Source organism: Macaca nemestrina, chromosome 4 (assembly GCF_043159975.1).
Source record: "Macaca nemestrina isolate mMacNem1 chromosome 4, mMacNem.hap1, whole genome shotgun sequence".
NCBI lineage: Eukaryota > Metazoa > Chordata > Mammalia > Primates > Cercopithecidae > Macaca > Macaca nemestrina.
Window position 1 is genome coordinate 10028524 of NC_092128.1, and position 15811 is coordinate 10044334.

The 15811-nt window shown below is 44.6% G+C and overlaps 1 long non-coding RNA gene across 1 annotated transcript in view; it reads left to right on the top strand.

Annotated features, from left to right (window-relative positions):
- Positions 1-2043: 2043 nt before the first annotated feature.
- Positions 2044-15811, top strand: part of LOC139362696 (uncharacterized) — a 28167-nt gene continuing 14399 nt past the window's right edge. The window contains exons 1-2 of the long non-coding RNA XR_011621878.1: positions 2044-2320; positions 12011-12268. This is a non-coding gene — a long non-coding RNA (uncharacterized lncRNA). The remainder of the gene's footprint in view (positions 2321-12010; positions 12269-15811) is intronic.

Below are 15811 nucleotides of genomic sequence, written 5' to 3' on the forward strand. Positions count from 1 at the left end.
ATAATTTTGTCACCTGAAGTGGATATTGAAGTGCCTATCACGTTTAGCACATTGAACAGGATTCTGGTATTCTAACTTTGTAGACACTACCAGCCATTCTAGAATTTGGGGGCTTTGTATCTCAAGGCTTTTCCATTCAGGACTCAGGTATGAATAGTTTAAGAAGGCGGACAGACACAAAGTGCCCGTCTTCAGCAAGCCCTCAGCCGCTTGTGAATGCTCCTCAGCTGAGAATGGTCCTTGTTAACAAATGATGGCTTTTTCTTCTACCGAGATTTAGTAATGATAGGGCCCTTTTGCCAATTTTTTCAAGGGCATTTTTTTTTTTTTTGGCGCAAATTTACAATAGAGGGTGCATATTTTTCAACAACGCAGCCAAGTTTATTTGCTAATGAAGAAAGCCAGTGTGTTGGACTTTTTTGATGGAATCTGAGTGTCAACTCTAACCAACTGCCGGCTGACAACTGCAGACAGAAAGGCTGGATGAATGCCAGCGAGGAAACCTTGCCAGGGAGGTGAAACCGATGAACACCTCCATTCTTACCTGGTTATAAATTGGATATTGATCCGAATCTGTGAACTTATATAGTCTTAAATTTTTTTTTCTTATAGCTCTCAGATTTTAAAACCTATGTATTTTATATATGAAACAAATGAACAAGCTTATGCAAAAAATGTACATTATCTGCTCACTCACACCTACACAATTATTGAATTTATAGCAATAGACTTTTTATGTCTTTTTTATTTTTCATTTTTGAGACAGGGGTTTCGCCATTTTGCCCAGGTTAGTCTCTAGAACTCCTGGACTCCAGAGATCCCCCACCACCTCTCCCTCCCAAAGTGCTGGGATTACAGGCGTGAGCCACCACCGGGAGGTGGAGGTTGCAGTGAGCCAAGATCGTGCCATTGCACTCCAGCCTGGAGACAGAGCAAGACTCCGTCTGGGTTGGGGGGAAGTATACATATATATATGCATGTATGTGTGTGTGTATATATGTATGTATATGTATATGTGTATGTATGCGTGTGTATATATACACACACATATATAGAAAATTAACCTTGATTATAAGGTTTACTAAAAACTGAATACAATATTTAATACATTCAAAGGTAATTAAAACAAAATTATTCCTTTCTTTTTTTTTTTTTTTTTTTTTGAGACGGAGTCTCGCTCTGTCGCCCAGGCTGGAGTGCAGTGGCCGGATCTCAGCTCACTGCAAGCTCCGCCTCCCGGGTTTACGCCATTCTCCTGCCTCAGCCTCCCGAGTAGCTGGGACTACAGGCGCCCGCCACCGCGCCCGGCTAGTTTTTTGTATTTTTTAGTAGAGACGGGGTTTCATCGTGTTAGCCAGGATGGTCTCGATCTCCTGACCTCGTGATCCGCCCGTCTCGGCCTCCCAAAGTGCTGGGATTACAGGCTTGAGCCACCGCGCCCGGCCAAAAATTATTCCTTTCATGTAAATTTTCTTCCCAGGCATTTTGAAGGTGAATACTTCAATGCTGCTGGGAAGTTAATCTTACTAAAAGAAGATTGTAACCAAGTAGGCTTTCTTGAAAAGTCATTCAAATCAACTAAAACTTACTCTGCTATGCTTTGTCTTTCATTGAAACCGTCAACTAAAAGTTACTTTTATATGCATTTTGATTAATTTATGTAAGCGTTGTTAACTACTATTAGTGCAAAACGTCAAGCTAGTCAAGCGCGGTTGTGGGGGGAGACAATGTTAAATCAACTTAACAATAACCCACAACACTCGGACCAACTGTAATAGCCGCTGAGTACCTTGGTATTTATAGTGCCTACTTGCGGTCTTTTCTAGGTAAGGAGAGTTTTCGGATCCTAGGCCATGATCACAAAAAATAAAATTTATAGAACTTTTTAATTAAATACAATGAAAATAAAACAAAAACACTCTCTCTTAAGAGAGTTTGTGAGAATTATGTTAATCAACCAAGGTTTTTCTGCATTTTATTTTTACAAATGCATTGTGGGTAGCGCCTAGCTAAATATGAAAGTAAACCCGGCGGGTGGTTCGCAGCCACGCGGTCTCCGCGGAGTTGCGCTTCAGTCTGGGTGGAAAGCTTTGCCGGGGCTGGGAGCCCACGACTTGCCAGACCCGGGCCGGGCAATGATCCAGGAAATCGAGTCACTCGCGTGCCTGTGGCTGAAGCGCGGCAGCTTGTCTTGTCCGTTTCGTGTCCGTTTCAGGGCTGAGTGGCAGCGTCTGGACTTTGTGGACGCCGAGGGCTCAGAAGCCTGGCTCCTGGGAGGGAGAGGGCGCCGGCCGGCCTGTCCCTCCCCGGGGATTTGCAGGTACCACCTGTCGGCTTTGTTTCATCATCAGGAGCCCCTTCCCCCAGAAATTCCGATCGTCTACACCCAGGTCTTTACTGATCAGAGATTGAGAGTGAGTCAACAGGAGTCCAATACGTGACCCCCTTAAGAGTACCCCAGTACTTGAAGATACCACCCAGTAACACCCGTGTGTGCTAAAATTCCTGTTCTGGGAGTTCTTCGGCAGTTTAAATCGCCCATGAGTTACTCACATTTTCTCAATCCACCATGAGCCTGGTACATTTCTTTTCAATAATTGATTGGCAAAGTGCAAGCCATTGGTGACCTTTAGAAGTTTTAAACGTTTATAATGAAAGGGCTAAGAACAGAGGAGATTACCCACACTTAAGTATTTTGCACATTAAAAATGCCAGCAAAAATATGAACTTATATTCCTTCAGGGAGAAGATTTCGTCTGAGGAGGTAGGCCGAACCTTGTGTTTTATAGGTCATATGAGTTACGCTTCGAAACTAAAATATGAAATATATTCCATAATTAAGCCCTTTGGAATATCAGCCTCATCTGAATTATTTCTAAGGATATTTTTGCCTTTTTGGTTTATTAAAAACTTCCTTTTGAGGAAACTTGTATAGATATTCTGCACTTATGCAAAATAAAGCATTTTATTCAAAATATTTCTTAGGGTTTTCCTAGAACTTACTCTTCTTTCTTCCTGTAAAGACAAACCTAGGAAATTGTTCAGAAAAAGGCTCAAGGTGATTTCCTAATTATCTGTAGTGATTAGTGAGAAAAACTTTGGATACTGGGGATTTCAGGGTTGAGTTGACAATTTCAGGAAAATGAAGAAAACCTCAAATTTAAGATATTAAAATGTTTAAAAATTGTCCTAGAGAAAATGATGGTACTAAAAGCTTAAAAATTTCTAAAGATTAAGATAGCTGACAGTGATTAAAAAATACATTTAATCTAGGAAAGGCAGTAGATTAAGATATTAGGAATGTTGTCAAATGCTGTCTTTTAAAGGTGGATAATTGCTGTAGTGACACTTATAATTTTGGGATTTTGTCTTATGATTAAGGTGGCAATTACATAATAGTCATCATTCTAGATTGTATAAATTATACTTTTTATATTATTTCATTATATTAGTGGTATCTTTTTCTTTAGAATTAATAGAATGCATCAGCTTTTTATCTCCCTTTGTAATAGTTATTTAACCTAAAGGAGTTCAGACTATGCCATGCCAAAATATGACACTTTGTCATCAGGATTATTTTGAGCTGAAGGCAATGGAGAATAAACACATAGAAACTTTCTCAGAGCTTCCCTTATCTGACTAAAAGCAGTGACTTCTGAGAAAGGAGGCTGCTATAAATTCCCCCTTTGGGTTAGGTCTACTCATAAATGCATTCATCAGGGAAGTTTTATGGTCCTGAAGGAGACCATCCATACCTGTCTAGACAAACAGTCTCACAAACTTTCTCATCTCCTGTTTCTTCTCCTGAAAACTTCTATTTGTTTTTCCTAAGGAAACCCATTTGTTTTTCCCACAATGGCCTTTCTTTCCCCTCTTTTCCCTCAACTAAGTTAGGTATATAAGCCCCAAATACTAACCACCCTTTTGAGTTACTCGTCACTGAGCACTCCTGTGTGTATGTGTATTATACACATAAACTGCTTTTTTCCTTTTGTCAAAGGTACCTGTCTTTTGCAGCTTAATTTGCAAGCCCCCAGTTACTGAACATGAGAGTGCAGAGGAAAAGCATTTTCTCTTCCCTACAGGCCTAAAGGAAACTACATGAAATATTAGAACAAGTACTGATTTAAAAGATTAAGGGGTTATGTGAGGGGAGGGGCGTTTTGTTGCACCAGGCTGGTCTTGAACTCCTGAGTTCAAGGGATCTGTCTGCCTCTGCCTCCCAAAAGTGCTGGGATTACAGGTGTGGGCTACCGTGCCCTGCCTCTTTAATGTTTTATTGGGATGTACCTCCATGGATCTTCACTAGTGTTATTTCATTTCATCCTCAAAACAGCTCTATCAGGTAGTTAAATCAGATAAAGTAAATATGTTCCCAGCTTATGCCTATTATGGGCATGGTCGCTCACACCAATAATTCCAGCACTTTGGGAGACTAAGGTGGGAGAATCACTGGAGGTTAGGAGTTGGAGACCAGCCTGGGCAACATAGGGAGACACCCCTATCTCTAAAAAAATAATAAACAATATTAGCCGAGCATGTTGGTGCATGTCTGTGTGTGCCTGTGGCCTCAGCTACTTGGGAGGCTGAGGTGAGAGGATGCCTGAGCCAGGAGGTCGAGGCTGTGGTCAGTCATGATTGCACCACTGCATGCCAGCCTGGGTGACAGAGCAAAAATGCTGTCTCAAAAATAAAAAATAAAAGCAAAACAAATATCTTCCTCTAGGACCACAGCTGTAAAGGGTGGAGCAGGTTCCCTCTCAGCTGAAAAGGCTAAATGCTGATGTGCCTGCATGCTATTGCTTGGCCCATGCAACTTTCTCTACCTCAGATATTATTGTAGGGGTCAAAGGTACCTAATCTAATGCCTACCTATGCTCACTAAGGTTCATTTGAATTTATTTATCTTAATTAATTAATTAATTTTTTGAGATGGAGTCTCGCTTTGTCACCCAGCCTGGAGTGCGGTGGCATAATCCTAGCCCACTGCAACCTTTGCCTCCTAGGTTCAAGCGATTCTCCAACCTCAGCCTCCCAAGTAGCTGGGATTACAGGCATGTGCCAACAAGCCTGGTTAATTTTTGTATTTTTAGTAGAAACGGGGTTTCACGATGTTGGTCAGGCAGGTCTCGAACTCCTGACCTCAGGTGATCTGCCCAGCTCCGCCTCCCAAAGTGCTGGGATCACAGCCGTGAGCCACTGCGCCCGACCCATTTGAATTTATTAAGTAATGACCATTGAATTTTATTTTTCTGAGTTTTAGTTGTTTTTTGTTTGTTTGTAGGTTTTTGAGACGGAGTCTTGCTCTGTCGCCCAGGCTGCAGTGCAGTGGCACGATCTCGGCTCACGGCAACTTCTGCCTCCCAGGTTCAAGTGATTGTCCTGCCTCAGACTCCAGAGTAGCTGGGATTACAGGTGCCCGCCACTACGGCCAGCTAATTTTTTTGTATTTTTAGTAGAGATGGGGTTTCACCATATTGGCCAGGCTGGTCTCGAACCCCTGATTTCGTGATTCGCCCACCTCATCCTCCCAAAGTGTGGGATTACAGTCATGAGCCACAGTGCCCGGTCTGAGTTTTAGTTTTAAAACTGACCAACACTACATTTGTGTCCTCTTTTCATCTCCTATTATCCAAGCATTTATGCTAGTAATATCTTCTTTTTCTTTTGGCTATTTAGTTGAATATAACCAGCTTTGTTCACACAGCTAGAGAAAGACCTACAGTCAGCCCTATTTCCGTATCCGTGGGTTCTGCATTCATGGGTTCTTTTTTATTATTATTTTGAGACAGAGTCTGGCTCTGTCTCCCAGGCTGGAGTGCAGTGGTGTGATCGTGGCTCACTGTAGCCTTGACCTCCTGGGCTGAATCAATCCTTCCACCTCGTGGCTCACTATAGCCTTGACCTCCTGGGCTGAAGCAATCCTTCCACCTCAGCCTCCCGAGAGGGTGGGACTACAGGCACAAGCCACCATGCCCAGCTTGCTTACTTTTTTATTTATTTAGAGACGGTGTCTCACTCTGTCACCCAGGCTGGAGTGCAGTGGCGCAATCTCAGCTCACTGCAAGCTCCGCCTTCCGGGTTCACGCCATTCTCCTGCCTCAGCCTCCCGAGTAGTTGGGACTACAGGCGCATGCCGCCACGCCCGGCTAAGTTTTTGTCTTTTTAGTAGAAAGGGGGTTTCACCGTGTTAGCCAGGGTGGTCTCGATCTCCTGACCTCGTGATCCGCCCGCCTCGGCCTCCCAAAGTGCTGGGAATTACAGGCGTGAGCCACCGCGCCCGGCCGTGTTTTTTTCTTTTTCTTTTTAAACTGAGTTTTGCTGTATTGCCCAGGCTGGAGTGCAGTAGTGCAATCTTGGCTCACTGCAATCTCCGCCGCCCAGCTTCAAGCAATTCTCATGCCTCAGCCTCCTGAATAGCTGGGATTATAGGCACCACCATGCCCAGCTAATTTTTGTATTTTTAGTAGAGACAGGGGTTCACCCTGTTAGTCAGGCTGGTCTTGAACTCCTGACCTCAAGTGGTCTGCCCACCTAGGCCTCACAAAGTGCTGGGATTACAGATGTGAGCCACTGTGCCCAGCCTAATTTTTGTACTTTTTTTGTAGAGACAGGGTTTTGCCATATTGCCCAGGCTGGTCTCGAACTCCTGAGCTCAAGCAATTTGCTCACTTCAGCCTCCCAAAGTGCTGGGATTATAGGTGTGAGCCACTGTGCCCAGCCTAATTTATTTATTTATTTATTTATTTATTTTTATTTTTTAAGAGACAGGGGTTTCCCTATGTTGCCCAGGCTGGTCTCACATTTCTGGGCTCAAAGGATCCTCCTGCCTCAGCCTCCAAAGTGCTGAGATTACAGGCATGAGCTGCTGTTCTGGGCCATTCGTGGGTTCTCCATTTGTGGATTCAACCAAATGCCAACCAAAAATACTTGGAAAAAATATTTTCCAAATGTTTATAATATTTACATTGTATTAGGTATTATAAGTAATCTAGAGATGATTTAATGTATACAGGAGGATGTGCATAGGTTATATGCAAATATTACACCATTTTATATAAAGGACTTGCGCATCCATGGGTTTTGGTGTGAGGGCATCCTGGAACCAATCCCTTGAAGATACAGAGGAATAACTATATTGTATTGGCCAGGTGGCTCACATGTAGGAATGAGACAACTTAGGTGTGGACACACAGTAGCGCTGGGAAGAAGGCAACCTGTTTCGGCCCTGTTGTGACTGTTCTGCCTCTGCACCATCTTTCACACCAGTGCATGGTGGCTGCAATTTAAATCCGATGTGGAAAATTCAAGTAGGGAGTAAGAGCCACGTGGTGCCGAAGGTTGGCCCTTGTAGGCCTGGAGGGCCTCAGGCTCAGTGTTGGCTCAGTGTTTCCTGGCTGCCCTTCTGTTGCTGGGCATCCCAGGGCCCACATGCCAGGGTACACAGGCATTCTGAAAAAGGTGCCATTGCTGTTTCTGATTAGAAGAGCAATATATGGTTATGGATAAAATTTGAAAATGCAAAAAAATAGCAAGAGGAAAATAAAAATTACTTGATACGCTCCTTACTCAGAGTAGTTTTCTTCCAGTTCATTGTCTTTGCATTTTTCTTTAGTTGCAATCACACTTAATACAATTTTCTTACTTTGTTACATCTGCTTGAAATATATATAAGTTAGCTGGGCGTGGTGGCTCACGCCTGTAATCCCAGCACTTTGGGAGGCCAAGGCGGGTGGATCACCTGAGGTCACGAGTTCCAGTCCAGCCTGGCCAACATGGTGAAACCCTGTCTCTATTAAAAATACAAAAATTAGCTGGGCGCGGTGGTGGGTGCCTATAGTTCCAGCTATTTGGGAGGCTGAGGCAGGAGAATTGCTCGAACCCAAGAGGCAGAGGTTACAGTAAGCCGAGATCGTGCCACTGCACTCCAGCCTGGGCGACAGAGCAAGACTGTATCTCAAAAAAATAAAAATAAATACATAAATAAAGTGGGCACGCATGGTGGCTCATGCCTATAATGGTGGCTCACATCTGTAATCCCAGCACTTTGAGAGGCTGAAGTGGGAGGATTGCTTGAGTTTAGGAGGTCAAAGCCAGCCTGTGTAACACAGTGAGACCCTGTGTAAGTTAAAGCACTTCCCCATACCTTTAAAATCTCTTCATTTTCCTTGCTGTGGCCAGCCTGCCTTTTACTCAATCATGCCCCCACTGGCGAACATGCCAGTGGCTTCCAGTTTTCACTGTTTTACCCAATGCCAGCATGTACATCTGAGTTCCACCCTCAACTGGGTCATTTCCTTAGTATTTTCGGGAGTGAAGTCACCAGGTCTCAGCATACTCTTCAGGTTATTGTAACATCTTGCCAAGGAATTCTCAGAAAGACTGTGAGCATGAACAGAGGGTTCTTGACTAGTGCCTCACCTTAGTGAGGTTTTTGGGAATGATCTTTTTTTTTTTGAGACAGAACTTCGCTCTTGTTGCCCAGGCTGGAGTGCAGTGGCATGACCTTGGCTCACTGCAACCTCTGCCTCTCGGGTTCAAGTGATTCTCCTGCCTCAGCCTCCTGAGTAGCTGGGACTACAGGCATCTGCCACCATGCCCGGCTACGTTTTTGTATTTTTAGTAGAGACAGGGTTTCACCATGTTGGCCAAGCTAGTCTCGAACTCCCGACCTCAGGTGATTCACCCGCCTCGGCCTCCCAAAGTGCTGGGATTACAAGCGTGAGTCACTGTGCCCAGCCATGACCATTTTTCTTTTTCTTAATCTTTGAACATTTGAAAAGTGGCAGTGGTTTCTTGTGGCTTTAATTTGCATTTTAAATTTAATTTAATTTAATTTTATATTTTGAGGCAGAGTCTCACTCTGTCACCCAGGCTGGAGTGCAGTGGCATGATCATAGCTCACTGCAGCCTCAACCTCCCAGGTTCAAGTGATTCTCATGCCTCAGCCTCCAGAGTAGCTGTGATTACAAGCTCGCGCCACCACACTCAGCTATTTTTTGGTATTTTTAGTAGGGGTGCTCATCGGTTTGGGAGGCTGGTATCGAACTCTTGACCTCAAATGATCCGCCTGCCTCGGCCTCCCATAGTGGTGGGATTACAAGCATGAGCCACCACCCCCCGCCTCTCTAATATAAATTTTTGAATAACTAGCTGAATCTGTAGCAGAGGCTAAAAATATTTCCCTAGTTTGTTGCTTGCCTTTAATTGTCTGATGTTTTAATACACAAACATTTTAGTTTTTAGCAGTCACATCATTTACTCTATGGTTTCTTCCAGTGTTTTTAAGTTTAGAACGTTAGTCCCATTGATAATTCAGTTAAATATTCCCCTACCTTTTTTTTTTCTAGATTTTGCTCTTATTTTCACTTAACTGTTTAATAATTTAAATTTATTTCGGTGTCAGTGATAAGAAACCAGCTTCTTATCTTTCTTGCCTAGCCCTTTCCTCTTATCTTAATTGAGATTTCTAATTTCTACGGTATTTCTTAGCTTCAAAACATCTCCAAGTAGTGTTAAAAATAGTTAAATTTTACTACACTGTACATTATTTTCTGAGAACAAATTATATTCTTTCAAGAACTAATGGGCTAACTGACTTCAGTCAGTTCTTTTCACCTCTCTGGGCCTCAGAATCTGTAAAATGAGACTTAGAACAGATCCGCTTTTCTACCAAGTGTTCCGAGGAGCACGAGTTTGGTAGGGTTAAATGAGAAAAGAATGTTGTGGTCAACTCTGTTTGGGGAATTCTCAGTTATATTAAGTGTAAGAGGAATTTTCTTTTCATTTTGTTTGACATTCAGTATTATCATTTATTCAAAAGCATTTATTGAATGCCTCCTAGGCCAGGCATTGCTAGAGATAGAGCCCTGAATGACAACATAGTCCCTGTCCATTGAGCAAGCCATGGATTTCAAGGATGTTATGAAAGAGGAAATCCGGGCCTGGGTGTAGTGGCTGACACCTGTAATCCTAGCACTTTGGGAGGCCGACGTGGGTGGATCACCTGAGCTCAGGAGTTCAAGACCAGCCTGGCAAACATGGTGAAACCTGGTCTCTACTAAAAATACAAAAATTGTCTGGGCATGGTGGTGGGTGCCTGTAATCTCACCTACTGGGGAGGCTGAGGCAGGAGAATCACTTGAACCCAGGGGGCCGAGGTTGCAGTGACCTGAGATTGCACCATTGTACTCCGGCCTGGGCAAAAAGAGTGAAACTCCGTCTCAAAAAAAAAAACCAAAAACTGAAAATGGGAGTGCATGGCAAGGGGGCATCCTCAAAGAAGTGCTGAGCCCCGCAGGATGAGGAGGAGTTGCCCAGGTTGTGGTCGAGAGTGGCAGAGAAAAAGAGCAAATGCCCTATTGAGAGAGTGTGGAACGTTGGAGACACTGGGGAAGTCCAGCTTGAAGCCAGATGGATAGGGAGCTCAGAGGCTTTTTTAGGGATTTCGAACTTTATTCTAAGGAAACATGGAACTACTGAAGATTTTCATCAGGGGAGTGATATTCTGTTTTTCTGAGAGCTTCTGGCTGCTTTGTAGAGAAGAGGGAGAGGGAGGCAGAACCATTAGGAGGCCCAAGGTGTTGTAGGGGAGAGACGTTGTGACGCTGGTGGTTCTGAGTAATGGAGTGAAAATGGGGCAAAAGTGGACAGATTTCAGAACAGTTTTGGAGATGTAATTGCAAGAAGCAAGAGAAAGCGAAAAATCAGAAACGATTCCCAGATTTCTGGCTTGTGCCATTGGGTGGATACCATTTCCTGGAGTATGGAAAAAGTGATATTGACATGGAGACTATGAGGTGGAGGGCGGGATGTGTGGAGACTGATGAGCTCTGTTTTGGAGCTGATATTGTGAATCCCTAAAACAAATAGTATGTAGCATCTGTCACATTTATTTGACCCATATACATTTCTGTTTTTCAGACAATCTCTTGGGGCCAGGGTTCCACGGAACACATGTTGGGAAAGGCTAGTCTAGCTACTCTCAGAGGTCCTTTCCAGCTCAAATATTCTCTTTTCCCATAATGCTAATGAGAACCAGAAAGTGAACTGCATTGGCTGATGTTTTAAATAAACTTTTTAATTGAATTGTGAAAAAGACGTAAAAGATGCTCACCTCCTAAGTGCACAGCTTAATGAATTTTTACATAGTGTGCATACCCGTGTAACCAACTGCCTAGACCAACACAGTATACATTATTGCAGATGCTTTCCAGAGTGCTTGATTTTTAAGTATGAAAAGCAAATACTAGACGAATGTTTGCAGGGGTGGGCTGTTTGGCGGAACCATCACGTCCATTCTGTCTTCCAGGACAAGTTTGAGGATACAGTGGTACAGAGCAGCTCAGACTCTGGGTGCAGCAGGAGTCTGGTGCACTTGGCCTCTTTTTCTTGGAAAGGGCATTAAAAACTAATGGATGAAGTGAAGGACGTTCATCCAGAGTTGGCCTCACCTGCCAGGTGGACTTTGTGTGAAGATCTCAGGAAGCAAGGGAAGGTCTCTCATCCATTTGTCAAATAAGCCCGGCATCTCTTGATGCCTGAGGTTAACAATGACACAGTTTAGGGTCGACAAATATTGATAGCGTTAATGAGTGCATGACTATCAGAATCTCTGCTTCCTGCCCAGGTTCTAGTCTGCAGATGCCAATGCCACTGAGAAAGTAGCAATCACTGGCAATTCAGTATCAAACTCCAAATGAGAGAGTAAATGAACACATGAAGGAATTCATTTCCTGGACTGAACCGTTCCTCTCCTACCTCTTTCTCTGATGACTCTCCTATCTGCCTGGCCCTAATTTAATTGTCTCCCCACTCCAAGAAGCTATCCCTGAGCCCAGATGGTGTCAGGTCCTCTCCTCATATACTCTCCCAGCGTCTTATACTTCCTAATGCTTGCACCACTGCTGTTATCAATGGCTCGCTGCCCTATGTGCACAGAAGCCAACAGCTAGGCAGGAAAGGAATTTTTTTTTTAAATTAATTAATTAAAAAATTTTTTTTTTTTTAGATGGAGTTTCGCTTTTGTCGTCCAGGCTGGAGCATAGTAGAGTGATCTCGGCTCACTGCAACCTTTGCCTCCCAGGTTCAAGAGATTCTCCTGCCTCAGCCTCCTGAATAGCTGAGATTACAGGCATGTGCCACTACACCCAGCTGATTTTTGTATTTTTAGTAGAGGAGGAGTTTCTCCATGTTGGACAGGCTGATCTGGAACTCCTGACCTCAGCTGATCTACCCGCCTCCGCCTCCCAAAGTGCTGGGATTACAGGTATGAGCCACTGCGCCCGGCCGGCTTTTTTTTTTTTTTTTTGAGATGGGGGGGGGTCTCACTATATTGACCAGGCTGGTCTCGAACTGCTTGCCTCAAGCAATCCTCCCATCTTGGCCTCCCAGAGTGCTGGGATTACAGGCATGAGGCACGGTGCCTGGCTGAGACAGGAAAGGCTTTATTGCAAAACCTGCCAGCAAGGAGATGGGAATTGGGCTTCAATCTGTCTCCCTGACTTGGGGTCTGGGGCAAGTTTATGGGCTCGGAGGGAGAGGGAAAGGATTTGGGAATGTTGGCTGGACAGGGTCCAATTGGAAGGCTTTAGATTTGGCCATTTATGGTAAGATATGTGGAGGCCAATTTTAGACCCGGATCTTCCGGCGACTGGACACCTCGCTTCTGGAAGAGTTCTGGAGTTCGGGTTCCGGTCATGTCCCAGTCTTCTTGGTTCTGAAGCGAGGAATCATAGGTTCTGGATGTTGTTAGAGGGTCCAGCTTTTTCTATTGCGTCTGCCTGGGCTCCATGACGTGCGATCTTTCTGGCTGTGTTGTATTTTCAAGGTAACTGACCATTTTGTTATCAACAGAGTAGGCCCAGTGTGGGCTGGCCTCAAAGTTACACAACCGTCAATAAACAGAAGGCCCCTAGAGGTTGTCCCATGCCTGGGAGGAGGCCTAACGAGGAGGCCGCCCAGAGCAGGGCCACTGACCTTGGACTTCCTGGGCTCAGGTCTTGGCTTCCTCTGCTGCTCACCAGCCTGTGCCTTTGGGCAGGTTACTCACCTTCTCTGCGCCTCGGTTCCTTTATCAGCTGAATGAGGGCGAGTACAGTACCTACCTGAGTCATACTGTGAATATTAAAGGAGAGGATATTTATGAAAAGTGCTCAGTGCAGTGTCTGGGGAATGAGAGGTGCTCAAAAAACACTTGCTGTGTGAGTGAACCTTGAGTTACTGTTAGACTGAGGGGAGGTGGAAGGTCCTATGGGGTCTGAAAAAGAAGAGAGGTGGAAAAAGCAGGGGTTTGGGGGTGGGAAGGAGGTTGACAATGAAGGAGAGCATGGGATAATGCCAGTGAAGGAGACTGCGACCTCTTTTTTTTTTTTTTTTTTTGAGACGGAGTCTCTCTCTCGCCCAGGCTGGAGTGCAGCAGCGCGATCTCACTGCAAGCTCCGCCTCCCGCATTCACACCATTCTCCTGCCTCAGCCTCCCGAGTAGCTGGGACTACAGGCGCCCACCACGATGCTCGGCTAATTTTTTCTGTCTTTTTAGTAGAGACGGGGTTTCACCGTATTAGCCAGGATGGTGTCAATCTCCTGACCTCATGATCTGCCCGCCTCGGCCTCCCAAAGTGCTGGGATTACAGGCGTGAGCCACCGCGCCCAGCCAGGAGACTGCGACTTTTAATACACACTTTCATTTTAGGATAGGGCCTGACTTGCTTTTACCCATAAAAAAATGCTTCTTAGCATTTGCCCAAGTTAGAATGAATCTGGCCTTGGAGATAAAAGAAGCAATTGTTTTCATGTAGATGTCACGAAGTCTGTCTCTTCTTACTGCTAGTTCCTGCCTTGGGAATTTGAGCGGGGGGATCACCCAGGTTGGACTAGGCTTGGCTGCTGGTGCCTACCCTGTTGGATAACCTGGTGATAAGGAGAGAAGAAAGGCTGGGCCCCGTCCCTGAGTGTTTACCTGTGATCCGTGCAGATGTTCCCAGTGGGGAAAGTACTTATGGACCATCACACCTTCTTCTCCAATTCCCTTTATATTTTTATTTATTTATTTATTTTTGAGACGGAGTCTCGCTCTGTTGCCCAGGCTGGAGTGCAGTGGCACGATCTCAGCTCACTGCACCCTCTGCCTCCCAGGTTTAAGTGAATCTCTCGCCTCAGTTTCCCGAGTAGCTGGGATTACAGGTGCACACCACCTTGCCCGACTAGATTTTTGAATTTTTAGTAGAGATGGGGTTTCACCGTGTTAGCCAGGCTCAGGTGATCTTCCCGCCTCAGCCTCCCAAAGTGCTGGGATTACAGACATGAGCCACTGTGGCCGGCCCAATTCCCTTTTTAAATTTAGATGTTTATGGACTTGGTCTCATTCTACCTGAAAATATTTTTAAGGGTGGGAGGTGGAAGCAGAAAGGGATTTACAGAAAAGATACATTTGGTCATTTATTTTCTGGCCTACTTAAGATGTGGTTTTGAAGACAGCAGGAGGCCTATGATCTGTTGGCTCTCTAGATGGCTTCCAGCCCTGTGACTCTATGATCTAATAGAATTTATAGCATTATATATTCCAGTAGTGACTTGCAAAGATTGCTTTGAAGGGATTACAGATGGTTCTGTAAGTATATACTTTTAGAAGAACATAATGCAATTTGCTTTTTAGCCCAAAGCCCTAAAAATAATTAGGTAGGAGTTCAGACAAGTGTTAAAAGACAGTTGTTTCTGGTGAATCCAAATGGCTTTAAAAAAAATCAATTTCACTTCTCATCAGAGGAGGGCTTGCATTTTAGATTTCTCATGGTTTGTTGAATAGCGACGCCCAACGAGCACACTAGCATTAAAAAAAAGTAAGCAATGAGAACAATTAGTGCGATATTCCAAGCTTAAATTAAGTATAATAGAGTGAGGAGAAAGAATTTCAGAATGCTGGAGTGAGTAATGTAACTGAGACCTAAGCACTCGCCTTTAGGGATTCTTACTTGGTCTGATTGTGACTTTAACATATGTCTTCCATCTGTCTCTGTCTGTTGCCCCTCATGCCTTGAAATAATTCTGGCCCATCTGGTTTCCTTTCATGGGATCTGAGGGAGACTGTGTCAGTGAAGTGCGGGTCAGAGTTCAGTTTTGGCTGCACACGGAGAGGTGGAGATCACTCAAGGAGGAAGAAAAGGAACGAAGGACATGCCAGCAGTGAGGGTCCGGCTGCCAAGGGCTCTCGGGGGTGGGCCCCCGAAGATATTTGGCAGGCGAGAGGGAAGCATTCAGGAGCTTTATTTTCCATAACTTTTTATAATAAAAAGAGCAAAACGTTGACTGGGCACGGTGGCTCACGCCTGTAATCCCAACATTTTGGGAGGCCGAGGCGGGCGGATCACGAGGTCAGGAGATGGAGACCATCCTGGCTAACACGGTGAAACCCCGTCTCTACTAAATATACAAAAAATTAGCCGGGCGTGGTGGCCGGGGCCTATAGTCCCAGCTACTTGGGAGGCTGAGGCAGGAGAATGGCGTGAACCTGGGAGGCGGAGCTTGCAGTGAGCTGAGATCGCGCCACTGCACTCCAGCCTGGGCGACAGTGCGAGACTCCATCTCAAAAAAAAAAAAAAAAAAAAAAGAGCAAAACATTAACATAGAAAAACGAGAAAAAACAGAATAGTATAAAGAGGGAGATAAACATCCCTTGTAATCTCATCTCTCATTTTGGGTTTTTCTGTTTTTTGCTTAGGGAGATGTGAAAGTGACACTCTTAGAATAGTAACTTGTTAGATGGTTGTAGGTGTTATGGGGCGGGGGAAATTCAGCAAGGAGGCAGACTGGG